The sequence below is a fragment of the Stegostoma tigrinum genome, chromosome 11 (assembly GCF_030684315.1).
Source record: "Stegostoma tigrinum isolate sSteTig4 chromosome 11, sSteTig4.hap1, whole genome shotgun sequence".
Classification (NCBI taxonomy): Eukaryota; Metazoa; Chordata; class Chondrichthyes; order Orectolobiformes; family Stegostomatidae; genus Stegostoma; species Stegostoma tigrinum.
In genome coordinates, this window is record NC_081364.1 from 48,184,083 (window position 1) to 48,201,854 (window position 17,772).

Genomic DNA, 17,772 nt, shown 5'->3' on the forward strand with positions numbered 1-17,772 from the left:
AAACAAATTTCAGTCAGGAAGGATGGTACACTGCCCTGGTGAGACAGGAATCTTACTTGGCACCTATTCAGTTTCAAATCCAAAATGTCACTTCAGACTTTAAAAGTCTTTCTCTCCAAAGATCCTGCCAGACATGCTGAGCTTCTAAAAGCTTTTAAATTATTGTTGGAATCATCAATAAAATATCTATTTCTCAAAATCATAGTTTCTTTTTTAAAAAGTCTCTAAACCTAATGGGTTCAAAAGCCAACTTCACTCAAAACATACTCCAGTTTACTACTTTTACAATGTTCATAACAATTTGCTACACTAATGTGCTGCTTCAAAGTAACTAAGCTATTTATAATGAATGCAAATAGGATATGGGACCAGTCTGAATTACATTCAATCGTCAGCCCGAGTTTAAAGCGAGCAGGTTGTTTTCAGTCCTGTTCAGCCTGGCTGGCTTAATTGGACAAGCAGCTCGAGAGTTTGAGGGGCAAAATGTCAGCCAGCCAGCCAGCGTTAGAATTTGAAGATTACAGCTGGCAGCACTTTAAAAAGTATCAGATAGGGATCATCTATGCTCAAGACTGTGCATTTTAGATGATTTTTGGAAAGGAATGGTTGACGAGAAAGGGCTTATCTGCTGCAAATGGTGGAGTGCGCTAAGTGGCTCAAGAATGAAGTAATGACTAAATTGTCTTTTTAATTAAAATGAAAGATGATTTTCCCGCAGCAGGTTGCCATATTTTTACCAGCTCCCTCCCAGGATGCTGAGATTAGTGTTAACTGCTAACCACACAAAACCTTTGGATGTTGATAGAAAAAGCAGAGCATTTCTGTACTAGTCAGGCCATAAAATACAGAAAGAATACACTTTGTGCTTCATTTTTAATGATGAGCAATCCATCTAAAAATTAGTATCTTTCACCACAAAAAGAACCGATTCAGAAGTCAAAAAAGTTCAAAAATAACGAGCTTATTAAACACTTTAAAAATCACTAGAAATCTGATGGAACAGACACACAAGAGACCCAATTTTGAGAATGACACTGAAATTCAGAAACATGAATATAGTTTAGAAAGAATGACAAACCTAACACACCAGATGGAGTGACCAATCTTTCCTAGACATTTTAAAAAGTGCACCGAGACAACATTGCAAACCACTAATATTGAAAAAAGGAAAAACTGATTTTAAGAGTCTCAGCAGAAACAATGGAGCCTTACAGACTATGAAACTAAGATGGAAAATAGATCTGTAGTTTTTCAATTAAGCAGCCAAAGACAGAGACGGTCAAGGCACTTTACAGTGACTAGTTTAATATTCAATATAGGAAATGCAACAACCAATTTGTGTACAGAAAGATCTTGAAAAAAAATGATAGTGACCTGATAATTTGTTCCAGACAGTTTAAGTTGGAGGGTGAATAACTGCTAAGATTCTAGAAAGGACTTCCCCTGAACTTCTTTAGTCATTTTACTTTCTCCAGGGAGCACATCAAGGCCCAGTTATCAAAAGATATCAAAAACAGCACCTCCAAATAAATAGCTACTGCGTCTGTTCCAGGGTGTCAGCAAACAATTATTTCATTGTAGGTCAGTGATAAGACCAAGTGGCAGAGAAATATCCTAATTCTGATCCCACTTACTAAAATGTTCAATACTGTGTACAGTATGTTTACAACCAACAGTATGCTAGGGTTACATTTTGCAGAAATAGAAACACCTAGTGGTAATAAAATTGGAAAGCAAACTAAGGACTAATGCAACATGCAAGTGAAGTGGATCTCAAAAGACTTTGTGCAAGAACTACGAACAGCATGTTCAGCGAGAGAAAACCATCATGCTTTATTGGGTTGCAGACAACTTACTTTGAAAAAAATCTTAATAGGTTAACAAAGTTTTTTTTAAAAAAGTCTTTTGGACAGGATAAATTTAAAAAGTAGCCAATAAATCCGACACAGTTTAGTAAGAGAATAAACAGAATTACCTCTTGAAGGTCAGACATGAGGGTCATAAAACCAAAGCAAAGCAGAGATCATCTGATGGCTAAAAACAGAAATGTTTGATAAACTAGTTAAGCTAAAAATCGGAGAGGGCACACCAGGATTGGACATTGTCTAGAATTGTAAATAGGAAAGTCCTAAAATTATTTCAGGGCACTACTGAGTGTGACTGCTGTCCAGTGTCCCACCACTCAGCCAGATACATCCGCTTCTAGAAAGGAGTACCGAACAAATCCTGATGATTAGGTTAAGGTTACCGGTAGAAAATATGACAATCCCTAACAATAAAGTTATTACAAAAGTAGACTAAGAAACAAAAAAAATTAGAAGCTGATAGCATAGGTTTCACAATGATCAAATATAACAAATCTCAATTTTTGAGCAGCTGACACAATAGATTGAAGCTTCATAGACGTAGTGTACATGGGCTCGAACATCATTAGAGATGATCAATAGCTGATTTACAGGGAAGACAGTGAAAAATTAGGTGCAAATCATTAGAAATTACCACTTTCTCTGCTGAAGCCTCATGGAATTTGATTCTGAGTAACTGTTAACTGGATGTGTCAATGATTGGGATGGAGGCAGAGAAACATTAAACGATCAGATTTCAAAAAAAAGTGCAACTACAATCTTGTAAAGACAAATAAAACCAAGGATAGTGACAGACGGAACACTTAAAAGTAGTAACTGGAATTCAAAGTCAGTAACCATGTGATAAAATACTTTGACAGTCAAAGAAAATAGTGCTGAACAGAAAGATATCAGAATATAGAATATGGGTCCAAAATGCATTGAAACAGCCCCTTTGGTCTGAGGTGTTTATAAAAATTGTTAACAGAATTCCAAGTTTAATTACCTCGATATTTTCTGCATCTTGCAAGTCAATCCAGAATAAAACAAAATAAGAATTCAGCTATTGGATTTAGTAGTAAGCTCCACACCATTGAAATGCAGAGGTTTCAGAGAGGTAGCAACACAGATTCAATTGGCTGCTACCTGGTATGAGTAAAGACAAAGGCACTTTTTAAAATAAAAACTGTTCATGATTAAAGCACCACATCTGGGGCCAAGTGTTTAAAATTACAAAACAGACAGACAGAAATGGATTTCTTCACATTGAGGCTGTGGAGTTCATTTCCAAGATTATTGGTCAAATCAAACTGTTCGAATTCAAGATTATACTAAATAAGTGAATGCACAAATTTTAGTAGAGACATGGGAGTAAGATGGTTACATCTGTTCAAATGTGCAATAGGCCACCAGTCTGCTTAGACCAAATGCCCCAATTTCAAGTTGAGCTTTCTACATTTGACAGTATAAAATCATGGTTTATGCATACTTGTGTTCAGTAATCCCTTGGAACTAGGATGACATGTTTGTGACTAGAACGAGGCTGTTGTCTTGCAGCTAGACTTTTTTTGGTGCTGACTGGGAAACACTTCTGTTGTTACTTTGTGATAGATGTATAGGCACGATTTACACATTTGATAAAATCACTTATTTGGTGATGTAACGATTCACCAGTTGTGGTCATGAAGTCCCAAGGTGGCACTTAAACCCACCCGTATGGACACGGTCATTTGCTACATGACCACCTTTACATTTTGGGATAAAATCTGAGAACCTGAAATCGTGGGAGCACCATAGCTGACAACGCTAACTCAGAGCACTTAAGAAACTCAGATCTGGCAGAGTTAATGCATCAAGTTTGGTATGATTCTTCTTCAGGACAATCTTGCCTATACACTTGGTCACAGATAGTTCTGAAGTCATACTAGACACAGAACGATAATTCTGTTTCATTCGCCACAGATGCTGCCAGATGTGCTGAGTTTCTCCAGCATTCAGATTTCCAGCACCCGCAGTATTCTGCCTTAACATTCTGTGAAAAGTTTAACAAACATTTTATAACTACTACAAGTGTATTTCTATAACCAGTAACGTGGAAAAGGACAAGATAGAAAATTGGAAAGGTTTTTTTGCGCAAGGTAATTGTTCAAATCTGTTACTTGTTATCCCCTACTCAAGGCAACTGTGTAATGTGTACCAGAATTGGAAATGCAGTGTTAAAAGTTGCTCAAATGTATGCTAATCTTGGAACTATTACTTTAGTATTAACACTTTTCCTCCCAAACAATTAAAGAAAATGTCAAAACAGACAATTTGTTAGTCACAGATAGCCAATGTGAGAATAAGATTGTTCATTCTAGTCTCCACCCTTTACGCAAATTGACACCTCTTAAAATTGACGTTCAAAAATATTTAAATAAAGTACTCACGTGCTTCTCAAAAAAAGAATTCATACAATTAAAAGATAGTTCTTATGTACTGGTCATACACTTTTACATGGAATATCGAGAGAAATGAGAGTCTTCATATTCTTCAAACTCTTAGGTTGGTTTAGTTTACAGGCATTCATGCATTTGTGCAGTGGTTTTCAGTAAAGCTAGTATGTTTATTGAGTGAGGTTATATGACTGTGTGGATCTGGTTGCTAAGATAGTAATAACATTAACTGTACAGAAAGATGTCTTTTCCATGTAGCACAAGTAAACATTTTATTTGTACTACCAACATGAAAAAATGCTTAGTTGCTTGGTAATTTTGTTGGAACAGACAATATAGAGATGGTCAAGTTAGTGTGGTCACAAATACTAAGTAGCAACAGGCCATTAAAAGAAAATATTTGTAAGTATTAACTGAAAATACATTCTCGTCTTTTGAGTAGCAATAAAGTAGCTAAAAATAATTTCTAGTGGCAAATAACACCATCACAATGTGACAGAATAATTTATACTAACCTTCAACACTTTTGATTTCTCACCCTGGCTTATTAAAAAATTGTGAAGAGGGTATCAGTGGATAGGGAAAACGACTAAGACCAACATCAACTGGCTTCTCCCTGTGAGCCACATATCCCCCAAACAAGCTACTATTGTCTTAGCTGCAGCACAAAAGCAAATCACAAAAAACTAGGAACAGGAAATGGGACAGAACTCGGCAGTCTCCAAGATTCCTTTTTTGGAAGATGCAATGCTCGAACTCTTGTAACGTATATAAAACGCAAGGGTCTTCAGCAACAGTCCCTCCACTTCTTTTTGCCACTGCATGGACACTCAAGGTTCATGCTCGGCAGCGGCTTCCAGATGCTGAAATCATTCATTAGTACGCCAACTAATGAGTACGGAAAATCCGAGAAGGTAGGCAGCTGAAAGGAAACATTGGTATCAAGTACTTACATATGTATCTTCTAGCATCCACAATGTTTCACACTGTATATCACCCTGAAGAGCTGGAATTGGTTTCCGGTGCAATTCTTAGCATAATCCAGATTATTTAACAGATGACTTCCAATAACAGTCACATCTAAGGGTGAAAATACTTTGAGGTTTGCAAGCACAAGCTGTTTTATGCACAAACAACCTACCGCAGCTCCAAATCGCAATCTGACAGGCAACCTCCTGCATAGGGCCCTGGCCATAGCAAAGCCAGCATGCATGATAACAGTCACCTTGATCAAATCAATACTCACTGTATGTCACAAAAGCATGTGAAAGGGACCACATCCGTGACTTTTAGCCTTCAGCAGTGGCCAGTTTCTCTCAAATTACCCTTGTGGCTGAAGTTCTCAAAAATTAGAACAAAAGGTGAGGTTAGCTGCTTCATGTTGCTATCATGCAGTAAATCCATGAGTGATTTTCTCCACTAACAAGATAATGTCATCAAGCTGAATAGAAAGATGTTTTGTTGGCCACACAAATGAATAAATGCGATTGGAGTTTCAGTGATGCCACACACAGATTCAACACACTGGCAGACAGTATTAAAAGTTATCCTACTGGCCATTAAAATATGACCAAATGCTACTCACACTCAACCAACCAGCACATGCCAACCTGGGCAAGGTATTTCCAGCATTAGATGTGATTCTGTTATTGGAAATAATTTATCAAACAAACAATCTGGACTGTGCAAAGAGCTACATAATGTATTTGCACCTGCTAGAAGCTACACAAACACCGTATTTATTTTAATGCGCATTTGCACATTAACTTTTTTTGTTGAAAATGGATCAAAGATGGCCAAACTTCTACATTTACTTAGCAATACCCTGAACAATCTGAACTCCCATCTGGTTTGAGTATTATGATGAACTGTTCTTGCTACTTCTGCCTACTAGTTATGGCCCAAACAGCACCCTTTTCTCATTCTGGATAAAATAGCATCTCTTTTCCAAGTCTGTCATTTATGCCCTGATTCAGAAGAGTGCAAAATAAAGTTAATTTCTTGTTGCTGTTCACTAATGTTTAAGTTCTGTACTACCATTACTGTGTGGTACAGAGACTGATATTTTTCTGAACAGTATTTTGGCAAATCTACTAAAGCCACACTACTTTTTGCTAGCTGCTCTCTTATTCCTTGTTGTTGATGTGACAAATGGGAACTATATCATAACATTATCCTCTCCCATCTCTTTCTTACAAATGCCCTTTTGTAAGTTCCACATTGGCATCTGAAATTGGTAAATCAGGAGCTTATGGAGAGCTGGGAAAGAGGACAAAAGCTATTGTGACCCGATGGTCTGAGAAGGAGAAACATGATCCAGGCTTTTAAGATTAAAAAAAAGGACAGGCAAGTGTGAGGGAACACTTGATACCGAACAGTGAACACTGTTTACGCCTGCCAATATTCCCACTTCCCCACCCATTTAAGATCTGGAGTACATTGAGCTGCCTGAAAAATCACAACTTTAAATGGATCATGGGTTTCCATAGAAACCAGTGTTAAAATGAGTCAGATTCCCTGTCATTTCTTGCTCAAAAAAATACAGGCGGTACTTACACAATCTGACCTGAAATTAATACAAGTGAATGACTAGAACATTTAAGGATTGCAGGGCTCTTCTCAGCAGGAAAAGATAAAATATGAAGTTGAAACGGTGTTCACTTCTAAATGCCTGACATATAAAAACGGTCAAATTAAAATTAAAAATGCAGAAATGCAGTAAACATGCACGCTTGCACTCATCTGAAGTTTTAACTGACCAGGCTCTATCTAGTGGCCGAGGGTGGCCTGTGCAGTTTTGGCTCAAGTCCTGAACACTCTGTACTGAACAAACTCTGCCGCTAGGGGGAAATAGAACGTAAATATAAATTTGGAACAGGAGCCAGGGTAAAGGCAAAGGCAATGTAAAGTTTGCCAGAGGGACCATGGGGTTGCTCTCTTATTAGAAAAAGAGCTGGCGGTAGTTTAATCCAAGCATCATCACATCTCGGGCGAGGAAGATATTGAGCAAGAGCGGTAATCTCAGCAAATACAGGAATTGAAGCATGTGTTGACATTACTCTGCACTGCAAACCAACCATCCAGCCAACTGAGCTAACTGACCCCCTTACCAGAATAAAAAAGTGATTGGTGGAGACTTTAAAAAATAACAAAAACAGATAGGGACCAAAGGGAGGCCTTGCGTGCTTCACCAAATATAGAAGCATAGGGGCTAAAACAGGAGCCATAGAACAAGTCGTCCATAGCAAACCTAAGTTGAAACACTCTTGCAATGTCAATACAGTGATAAAAAATTAACTGAGTCAATGTCCTAGAGGTATTATCGCTATACTAGTAATCCAGAATCTCAACTCACGTTCTGGAGCTATGGGTCCAAATCTAGAGGATGGTGGAATTTAACTTCAGTAATGAAATCTGGAATTATGAATATACTAAGGTGTCGAGCTGGAGGACCACAGCAGGAAAGCTGACGTTTCAGGCTTAGACCCTTCAGAAAATTCTGCCTGGCCTGCTGTGTTCATCCAGCTCTACACCTTGTTATCTCAGATTCTCCAGCATCTGCAGTTCCTTCTTTCTTATGAATGTACTGATGAACACAAAACACATTTGTTGGAAAAACCCATCTGACTCACTAATGTCCTTCAAGAAAGGAAATCAATGACTTCACCTGGTTCAGCCTACACGTGACTCCAATGCCACAACAGTATAGCTGTCTCTCAACTCCTGTCTGAAATGGCCCAGCATACCAGTTATATCACTTGTTACAAAGTCTTAAAAAAAAATGAAACTTGATGGACTACCTGGCATCAACCGAGACACCAAAAGAACAGCAGCAGAAACAGTCCTGTCAACCCTACAAAGTCCTCCTCACTAACAGCTGGGGGCTAGTGTCAAAATTGGGAGAGCTGTCTCACAGACTAGCCAAGTAGCAGCCTGACAGACATACACATTGTCCTCAAGATAGGAGTCAACATTCCAGACACACCATCACCATCCCTGAATGCAATGTATCCTACCAGCAAGCAGACCCAGCAGAGGTGGTGGCACAGTAACAGTCAGGAGGTGGTTATCCTGCAAGCCATCAACATTAACTCCACATCCCATAATCTCTCATGGATTCAGGTCAAACGAGGAAATAACATACTTGACCTCATCTTTACCAAATCTTTTGGCTGCAGATACATCTACCCATAACAGCATTGGTAAGAGTGACCACAGACAGTCCTGGTCGAGACAAAAGTCCTGCCTTCATGATGAGTGGGACTATCACCATGCTAAATGGTACAGAGTTCAACAGATCTAACAATTCAAAACTGGGCATCCATTAGATATGGTGTACCATCAACCTAAGTATAATTGTACTCCAACACTATCTGAAATCTCATGGCCCAGCATATCCCTCAGTCATTACAGTCAAGCCAGGGGGTCAATCCTGGATCAATGGAGTGTACAGGAGGGCATGCCAAGAGTAGCACCAGGCACCCAAAAATGAGGTATCAACCAGACAAAGCTACCAATCACGACTGAGCACGCCAAAAGCATAAACAGCAAGTGATAGACAGGGCTAAGCCATCTCATAACCAACAGATCGGATCTAACTCTGCAGTCCTGCCACTTGCAATTATGAACAATTACCTACTCACTGGAGGTAGTGGCTCCATAAATATCCCAAGCCTGAATGATGTAACAGCCCAGCACAGAGCAAAAGATAAGGCTGAAGCATTTGCAGCCCTCTTCAACGAGAGGTGCCAAGTGGGTCATCTACCTCTGCCTCCAGTGATCCAACATTACAGATACCAGTCTTCAGCCAATTACATTCACTCCACACAATATCAAGAAATGTTTGAAAAGTGACCGATGCTGCAAAAGCAATGGGCCCAGACAACATTTAGGTAATACTGAAGGCCTATGCTCCAGAACTTGCTGCTCCCCTGGCCAAGCTCTTCCAGTACACTTACATTGGCACCTATTAGACAATGTGGAGAATTGCCCATGTTGTATGTCCTGTACACAAAAAAGCAGGACAAATCCAACCCAGCCAGTTGTGACCAAAGATAAATCGACAATGCCATCAAAACAGCATCTGCTCACATGCCCAGTTTGGGTCATGCCACAGCCACTCATCTCCTGACCTCAATTTAGCCTTGGTTCAAACACACACAACAGTGTTCAAATCCAGATGTGAGGTGAGGTGAGACATCCCTTGATATGAAGGAGCCCTAGCAAAAGTGGAATCAATGGGCATCGGGGGCAAACACTCTGCTGGCTGGAGTCATACCTGCCACATAAAAGATGGCGGTAGTTATTGGAGGTCAGTCATCTCAATGCCAGGACATCTCTGCGGGAATTTCTCAGCGCAGTATTCTAGATCCAACCATCTTCAGCTGCTTCAATAGCTTACCCTCCATCATAACATTAGAAGTGGGGATGCTTACTGATGATTACGTAATATTCAGCACCATCGATTCCTCACATGTCAAAGCATATACAAAAAAGTTCAAATGCAAAAAGTTCAAATGCAAAAAGATCTGGACAAAATCCAGACTTTGACTAACACATGGTAAATAACATTCATGCCAGGCAAACGACCACCTCCAATAAAGGGATAGAGATAATCTAATCACTACCCCTTTGCATTCAAATGGTGTTACTGAACTGCCACCATAAAATACCCTTAGGGTTACCATCGGCCAGAAACTCCACTGAATTCAACATATAAACACAATGGCTACAATAGGTTGTCAGAAGATAGGAATATGGCAGCAAAAGCAACTTACCTCTTGACTCCCCAAAGCCTGCCCACACGTCTACAAGGCACAAGTCAGGAATGTGATGGAATACTCCCTGCTTGCCCAGATGGATGCACCTCTAATAACACTCAAGAAGCTTGGCACCATCCAGGACAAGGCCACCCACTTGACTGGTAGCACATCCACAAGCATCCAATCTATCCACCTACCAATGCTTAGGAGCAGCAGTGTGCAGTATTTACAAGATGTACTGCATAAATTCACCAAAGTTCTTGAAACAACACCTTCCAAACCCACAATCACTTCCATCTAGAAGGAGGGCAGTAGATACATGGTAACTCCACAACCTGCAAGCTCCTTTCCAAGCCACTCACCATCCTGACTTGGAAACTTATTGCAGTTCCTTCACAGTCAAGGGGTCAAAATCCTAGAGTTTCTTCCCTTAGGCAGCGTGGGTCTACCTACAGCACAGGCTGCAGCAGTTCAAGAATGCAGCTCATCACCTTCTCAATTGGGAACATGCCATAAATGCTGGCCAGCCAGTAATGACCACATCCCGTAAATGACAAAAAAGGGCTTGCTTCAGTGAATTCTTTCCTTTGCTCTCTACAGATGCTGCTAGGCCTGCAGAGATTCTCCAGCTTTTTTTTCAAATTAGTTCCAACCCAGAACTGTCAGTCTCACAGAAGAATTAGAAACCTAGGCTTCACAATATTAGCTAATTCTAAAAGTCAATGGCACTATCAGTAATATCCCTTGCATATTGTTTTCATGGTCACTAGTTCTTATTAAATGAAATACACTTTACAAAACCAACTCAAAAACCACTTAAATAGCCAAATGAAGGAGATACATGTCATATTGAACCTCAAATGCTAACCATCTGTATAACCCTTGCATCATGTGTCTCCAGGGTCACAACTTTAAAGCGAATCCATTCATACATAATGGAGTTTGGTGAACTGTCAGTTGAGTGATCGGCATAAATCAGCACTTTTTTTTAAAAAAAAATACTCAATGTGTCTGCCATCACTGAAGAGGAGGCTCCCAAGGTATGAGAACTGATTGCCATTGCCTAGGGGATTACTTTCAATAGTCAGGAAACAGTGCTACTTGGTGGAAAACTTCATGGGATGTTATGTCTGAAGGGCCAGTCCCATATGCCTCCAGATGCATTAGCAAATGGTATGGAGCTTAGCTGTGTGTGTACACTTGTAGACACAAATTATATACAACGTAAAAAGTATAAATTTATGTATCTTTATATACCTACCTATACAGGCATTACAACTTAAAAACCAGTGGTTAGGGCAAGTTGGGGATGATCTTGTTTCTAGGCCAGAGGCTACACAGATTGAGTAGTTATTATTCAGTAAGATATATGAGAACAGAATTGGGCCATTCAGTCCATCGGAATCTGTAATACCATTTGATCACGTCTGATAGATCAAACTAAATGGAGTTGAAAAACCTATGGAGAAAATTTCTGAATTGGGGTGCTACTGTGAAAGAGATGCCCCTCCAAAAAAAATTATGACAACACAGACTTTGTCTCCAGTCTGCACAAGTACTAGGGCTGACGGATTTGTTAGCGAGGATCACAGCTTTCATGCTGTTGTTATGCAGCATGGAGGGAATTAAGAATGTCTGTGGGTGGCCACATTTGAAGAGGATCCTCCATAATACTTGCCAGCTGGCAAATTTGAAGACTTTTGTGAAGTCACAGATTACGCCCAGGTCACCTCTGCTTTCTGCCCTTTTCTTGGGCTGGTCTGCTGTAAAGATTGCGTCCACCATGTCTTTTGATGGCCAGTATTCAGAATGCAACTCCAGTAGGGGCTCTTCAACCATTGGGAGAATGCCACAAAGGATTTTTGCAATGACTTTCCCAGTGACAAATAGCAAGAGATGCCTCAGTGGATACAAACAGATTTTAATCTCCTTTCTTGAAGATGATCACAATCATAGCATCAGGAGTTTTGTTACATACTCCTCCTTCCGAATGAAGGCTATGAGATTTTTGTTTGTGGGTGTGCACAGTGCTTCACTACCACATTTCAGTGATGATTACATCTGTACCAGCATCCTTATTGATTACTAGCTGTCAGGTGGCCATTATAACCTCATTTCAGACTCAAGTTGTACGGATGCAATGGTGGGTAGCACGCTGTGGGACGTGATTGTCAACATCCACAAAAGGACAAAGTCTCAAAAGAGATATGCAAAGTGCTTCCTGCCTGTCATGGAGGAGGCATCATTCCGTTCTTAACTCTGTCAGTACCTTATTTTTGGACCTTCAATTTCAGTTAATTGTAGATCTGCTTTCTTTCCTTTGAATATTGGTGGTGCTTTCATTTCAGGAACTCTGTGCTTGCAATTCATTAGCTCCTTCATCGCTTGGTCATTCTACACAAATCAATTTTGAAGATTCCTGACTAGGCAGTCTCCTCACATGCTGTTTTTAAAGACAAACTAGGTACTGTGGTTCTTGTTCAGTCACCTGATAGTGCCATTGTAGCCTGACTGAGTTGGCCTTTCTTTGTAAAGTCCTGAAGTCCACTGACATTGAAACTCCTACAATAGCACTTTCAGTCATCCTTACGGTCTCTCAGTCAGGCGATGACATAGTCAAGCAGATGCCTGGAGCAAGGGTGTTGCCTTGAGGTCTAGTAGCCTCTGACAATAAAAAAAAGGTGCTTACTGTGACCAGGCCATGCTCCTGGCATTTGGCCAAGATAGCAACTCCACTGGTGTTTGCCTTTCTTACCAGTCAAGCCTTTCCAGACGGTATATACTTTGCAGCTCTTGTACTGAAAATTACCAAAGGGAAATCATCTTGTTCCCCTTTAGGGCATGGGGTAAATGCTGACAAGGATGCAGCAGAGCTCCTTTTAGGCCTCATGTCTCAAATCACCACAAAATGACAGTGGTGCATTGCACCTAGGTTAAAGTAAGCTAAAGGGTCACGAGGCCTATGTTTATCGACTAACAGGGCTTACTGAGACAGACAAAGTTTGTTTCCGAGAGTAGAAATCAACACCATATTGCCCGCATTTACCGTTCCAGATTTGTGTGATCCACCACATTGTTCTTTGAGCTGGTGCTTCCATGCATGTCTCAATCATGGCAGTGATGTTCCTGTCACAATACCAGATTCCCCCAGACATGCTAGTGCTGCAACATTCAGGTCTGTCACTACTGACATTGTCCAGGAGTGTCTCGACATTCTAGGTCCCAAACTTCATTTACAGGATAGAAAATGCATGCACATAGGACCTTTTAACATACGAGTAGAAGATGTGCAATGGCCACTCTGATTCTGGCAGAGTAAGGCCTTTGTCCTATGGCAGAGATAGCTGAGTCGACTGGAGGCCAGGTTTCATTGCATGACTGGGGGCTACTACACACATGTTGCTGCTCCCAACTCCATCCTTGTGACCTGTTTCCTGGGGATGTCAGTCAGAGTGGAATGTTCTATATAAACTACCTCCTGTAAAAATTAGCAGAGACTTTCTGATGCCATTGCAGGAGACTGCATGAAGTGCAGGCCATTCAGCCCTTCAATTAAGTCTAAACAAACATTCGATGGAGATCATGGCTGATCTGTGGCCCAACTCCACACTGGCTTCCTTCACATATGTTTGCCAAACAAAAATTTAGCTGTTTCAGATTTTAACTTAATCCACCCAGCATCCACTACCATTTGTATAAGGGAGTTTGTGGCAGAATGTTTCCTCAAATCTGTTGAACCATCTGTGAATTGGGGCTAGACTACACCCCCTAGTTCTAGGCTCCTCAACCATTGGATATTGTTTATCTTTATCATCATCTATTGTCTTCTTCCGGTTAACATCTTAAAGACTTCAATTAGATCATACCTTAACCTTCTAAATGCCAGTGAAAAAAGGTCTAACCTGCGTAATCACTCCTCTTAAGTTAAGACCAGTCATCCAGCTATCATTCTTGTAAACCTACAGATGTATTTGCTCCAAAGCCAAAATATCCTTCCTACTGGTGCCCAGATCTACTCAAGCTTTTGGTTTTGGGGAGGCGCCTAGAGATTTGTACAACTGCATTCTTCTACTCCATTCCTTTAGATATCAAGACCATCATTCCATTAGCTTTCTCAATTATTTTCACACTTTCCTCACAAACAAGTGCAAATGAAGTTTGTGAAACAACTTTCACTTTTAAACAGCACAATCATGAATGCCAGCAGATGCTGCCATCTTGCTTCTTAAATGGTCACTACCAGTATTATTACATGCACTTCATTACCCTCTTTAAATATTGGTTTGCTTTAATATCAAAAAGAGTTATTAGGGCTGGAAAACTTCGTGATGAAGTACATAACCAATGATTTGTTGGATACCATTTTAGCAATCGCTTATTCTGAATCAAGGCCTTTTCCAGTGCCAACCTGTTTTCAGACATCTGAAGCAGGGACCACTCTCCAGAGCCACACACCAGTAAGCCTACCGCCACCAGATTTCTACATGTATAGGAGGTGCACTTCCGAGGCAAAAGGACACCAGACAGATTCAGCATCCACACACTCCTCAGGATGCCACAAGTCAGTTCGGGAACAATCCCACACTCCCATTCTACTTTCTGTAAACTAACCAATTCCTTGATGCATTGATACATTACCCACCACCTTCCACTATATCCTCTTATCTTGTGCAGCAACCTTTAACAGGAAATTAAAACCAATGCACTCACTACCTCAGCAACCAATTACTTTGAGTCCCTACAACGCAGACCATCTGGCAGGCTTTGGTGCTGTTTCCTCACTACACTCTGCTTGTTGATTGTAACTGTTTTAAGTTCCCCCTTCTTTTTCACCTTTTGATTTACAAATATTTTGAGTGTTATCTACATCTTGTATAGTGAAGACATACAAAATAACTGTTTGATTCGTCTACCATTTCATGATTTTCATTAATTCCCCAGACTTACCATTTAAAGGCCTAACGTTCACCTTAATTACTCTGAATATTTCTAAAGGCACTTAACCAGAGTGCCTTTAGAAACTTTGAATATTTCTAACTGGCTTTTCTGATACCACTAATTTTGTATATTTTGACATTCTTTGCTACTATTCATATTTGGTCCAATATCGTGACCCACTAATCTTCACACAATTAGGTTTTCTTCTTTCAACTTGGTACTACCTTCAAACTTCCTTAGCTAGCCATAGATAGTGTACTCTTCCCTTCAGTCTCTTTCTTAGTGGAAAGAATCTCTGCTGACTATCAAGAAACGTTGCAGTTTGTGCAGATGCAATGAGTACGGAATTAGTAACTTGATATATCAGCATTAATATATATATTTTATAGTGTGTATAAAAACATTAAGTCTAATTCCAGAGATAACAAGGTGTAGAGCTTGATGAACACAGCAGGCCAAGCAGCAGAGGAGCAGGAAGGCTGACGTTTCAGGCCGAGACCCTTCTTCAGAAGTGGGGGAGGGGAGGGGTGTCCTGAAATAAATAGGGAGCGGGGGAGGCGAATCGAAGATTATAGAAAAGATCGGTGTAGAGGAGACAGGCAGGTCAAAGAGGTGGGGATGGAGTCAGTAAGAGGTGAGTGTAGGTAGGAAGGAGATAGGTCAGTCCAAGGAGGGGGGAGACAGGTCAAGGGGGCGGGATGAGGTTAGGAGGTGGGAAATGAGGGTGCAGCTTGAAGTTGGGGAAGGGGTACGTGAAAGGAAGAACAGGTTAGAGGGGCAGGGACAAGCTGGGCTGTGTCTCTGTGTCTCTGTGTCTCTGTGTCTCTGTGTCTCTGTGTCTCTGTGTCTCTGTGTCTCTGTGTCTCTGTGTCTCTGTGTCTCTGTGTCTCTGTGTCTCTGTGTCTCTGTGTCTCTGTGTCTCTGTGTCTCTGTGTCTCTGTGTCTCTGTGTCTCTGTGTCTCTGTGTCTCTGTGTCTCTGTGTCTCTGTGTCTCTGTGTCTCTGTGTCTCTGTGTCTCTGTGTCTCTGTGTCTCTGTGTCTCTGTGTCTCTGTGTCTCTGTGTCTCTGTGTCTCTGTGTCTCTGTGTCTCTGTGTCTCTGTGTCTCTGTGTCTCTGTGTCTCTGTGTCTCTGTGTCTCTGTGTCTCTGTGTCTCTGTGTCTCTGTGTCTCTGTGTCTCTGTGTCTCTGTGTCTCTGTGTCTCTGTGTCTCTGTGTCTCTGTGTCTCTGTGTCTCTGTGTCTCTGTGTGTCTGTCTGGAGAAGAAGAGCTTTAAGCTTGTGCTGAAGCCAGACAACTTTCCCAAACCACCACCTACCACTCCCTTGATCATGACTCCAACCCAGAGAAACACAGCCTCCAACCTCCTCGCTCCTGAGCCCCACACCACCCACTTCTATCCCCTTCCCAAAAATCCACAAACCTGACTGGCCTGGTCAACCCATTGTCTCTGCATGCTCCTGCCCCACCAAATTTATCTCGACCTATCTCAACTCCATTTTCTCCCCCTCGGTCCAGGAACTCCCTACCTACTTCCGTGACACCATCCACGCCTTCCACCACCTCCAGAACTTTCAATTCAATTCCCTAGTCCCCAACACCTGCATTCCCCATTCAGGTAGCCTGAAGGCCCACCACTTCTTCCTGTCCCACAGGCCTGACCAGTCCCCCTCCACTGGCACCCTCATCCGCTTAGCCAATCTCATCCTCACCCTCAACAACTTCTCTTTCAATTCCTCCCACCTCCTACAAAGGGGGTGGCCATGGATACTTGCACGGGCCCAAACTATGCCAGAGTCTTGGTAGGTTACGTGGAACAATCCCTTTTCCAGATCTACACTGGCCCTAAACCCCACCTCTTCCTCAGTTACATTGATGACTGTATCGGCGCTGCCTCCTGCTCCCGAGGAGCGCAAATAGTTCATCCACTTCAACACCCTCCACCCCAATCTTAGGTTCACCTGGGGTACCTCTGTCTCCTTTCTGGACCTGTCGGTTTCCATCTCTGGCAAATGACTAGAAACCAATATCCATTTCAAGCCCACCGGCTCCTACAGCTACCTAGAATACACCACCTCCCACCCACCTTCCTGCAAAAAAAATGCCATCCCCTACTCCCAGAGATGCCTCCACCACAACTGCTCCCAGAATGTGGCATTCCAATCCCATACGTCTCAAATGTCCCAGTTTTGTAATGACCGCACCACCCTCACCCCCACAACCCCCCGCAGTGATCGAGAACGTCCTCGACCGTGTCTCCCGCAACTCATCCCTCACACCCTGTCCCCGCAATAACAACCAAAAAAGAATCCCCCTCGTCCTCACATACCACCCCACCAACCTCCAGAACCACCGCATCATCTTCCAACACTTCCGCGTTTGCAATCCAACCCAAAAGACATTTTTCCCTCCCCACACTTGTCTGCTTTTCAGAGGGGCCACTCTCTCCGTGACTCCCTTGTCCGCTCCACACTCCCTTCCAGCTCCACCACACCTGGCACTTTTCCCTGCAAGTGCAGGAAGTGCTACACCTGCCCCTACATCACCTCCATAACCTCCAACCCAGACCCCAAGACTACTTTCCACATCACGCAGATGTTCATCTGCACATCTGCTAATGTGGTGTACAGCATCTGCTGTTCCCGTTGTGGCCTCCTCTACATCAGGGAAACCAAGCGGAGGCTTGGGGACTGCTTTGCGGAACACCCACACAGTTTGCACTGAACAACTGCACCTCCCAGCCGCGAACCATTTCAACTCCATTCCTCAGACGACATGTCCATTCTGGGCCTCCTG

The 17,772-nt window shown here is 41.8% G+C and overlaps 1 protein-coding gene across 2 annotated transcripts in view; it reads right to left on the reverse strand.

Annotated features, from left to right (window-relative positions):
• The window catches only part of LOC125460346 (ataxin-7), a 144,343-nt gene that overhangs the window by 78,346 nt on the left and 48,225 nt on the right, over positions 1-17,772 (reverse strand). The gene's annotated exons all lie outside the window — the stretch shown is intronic.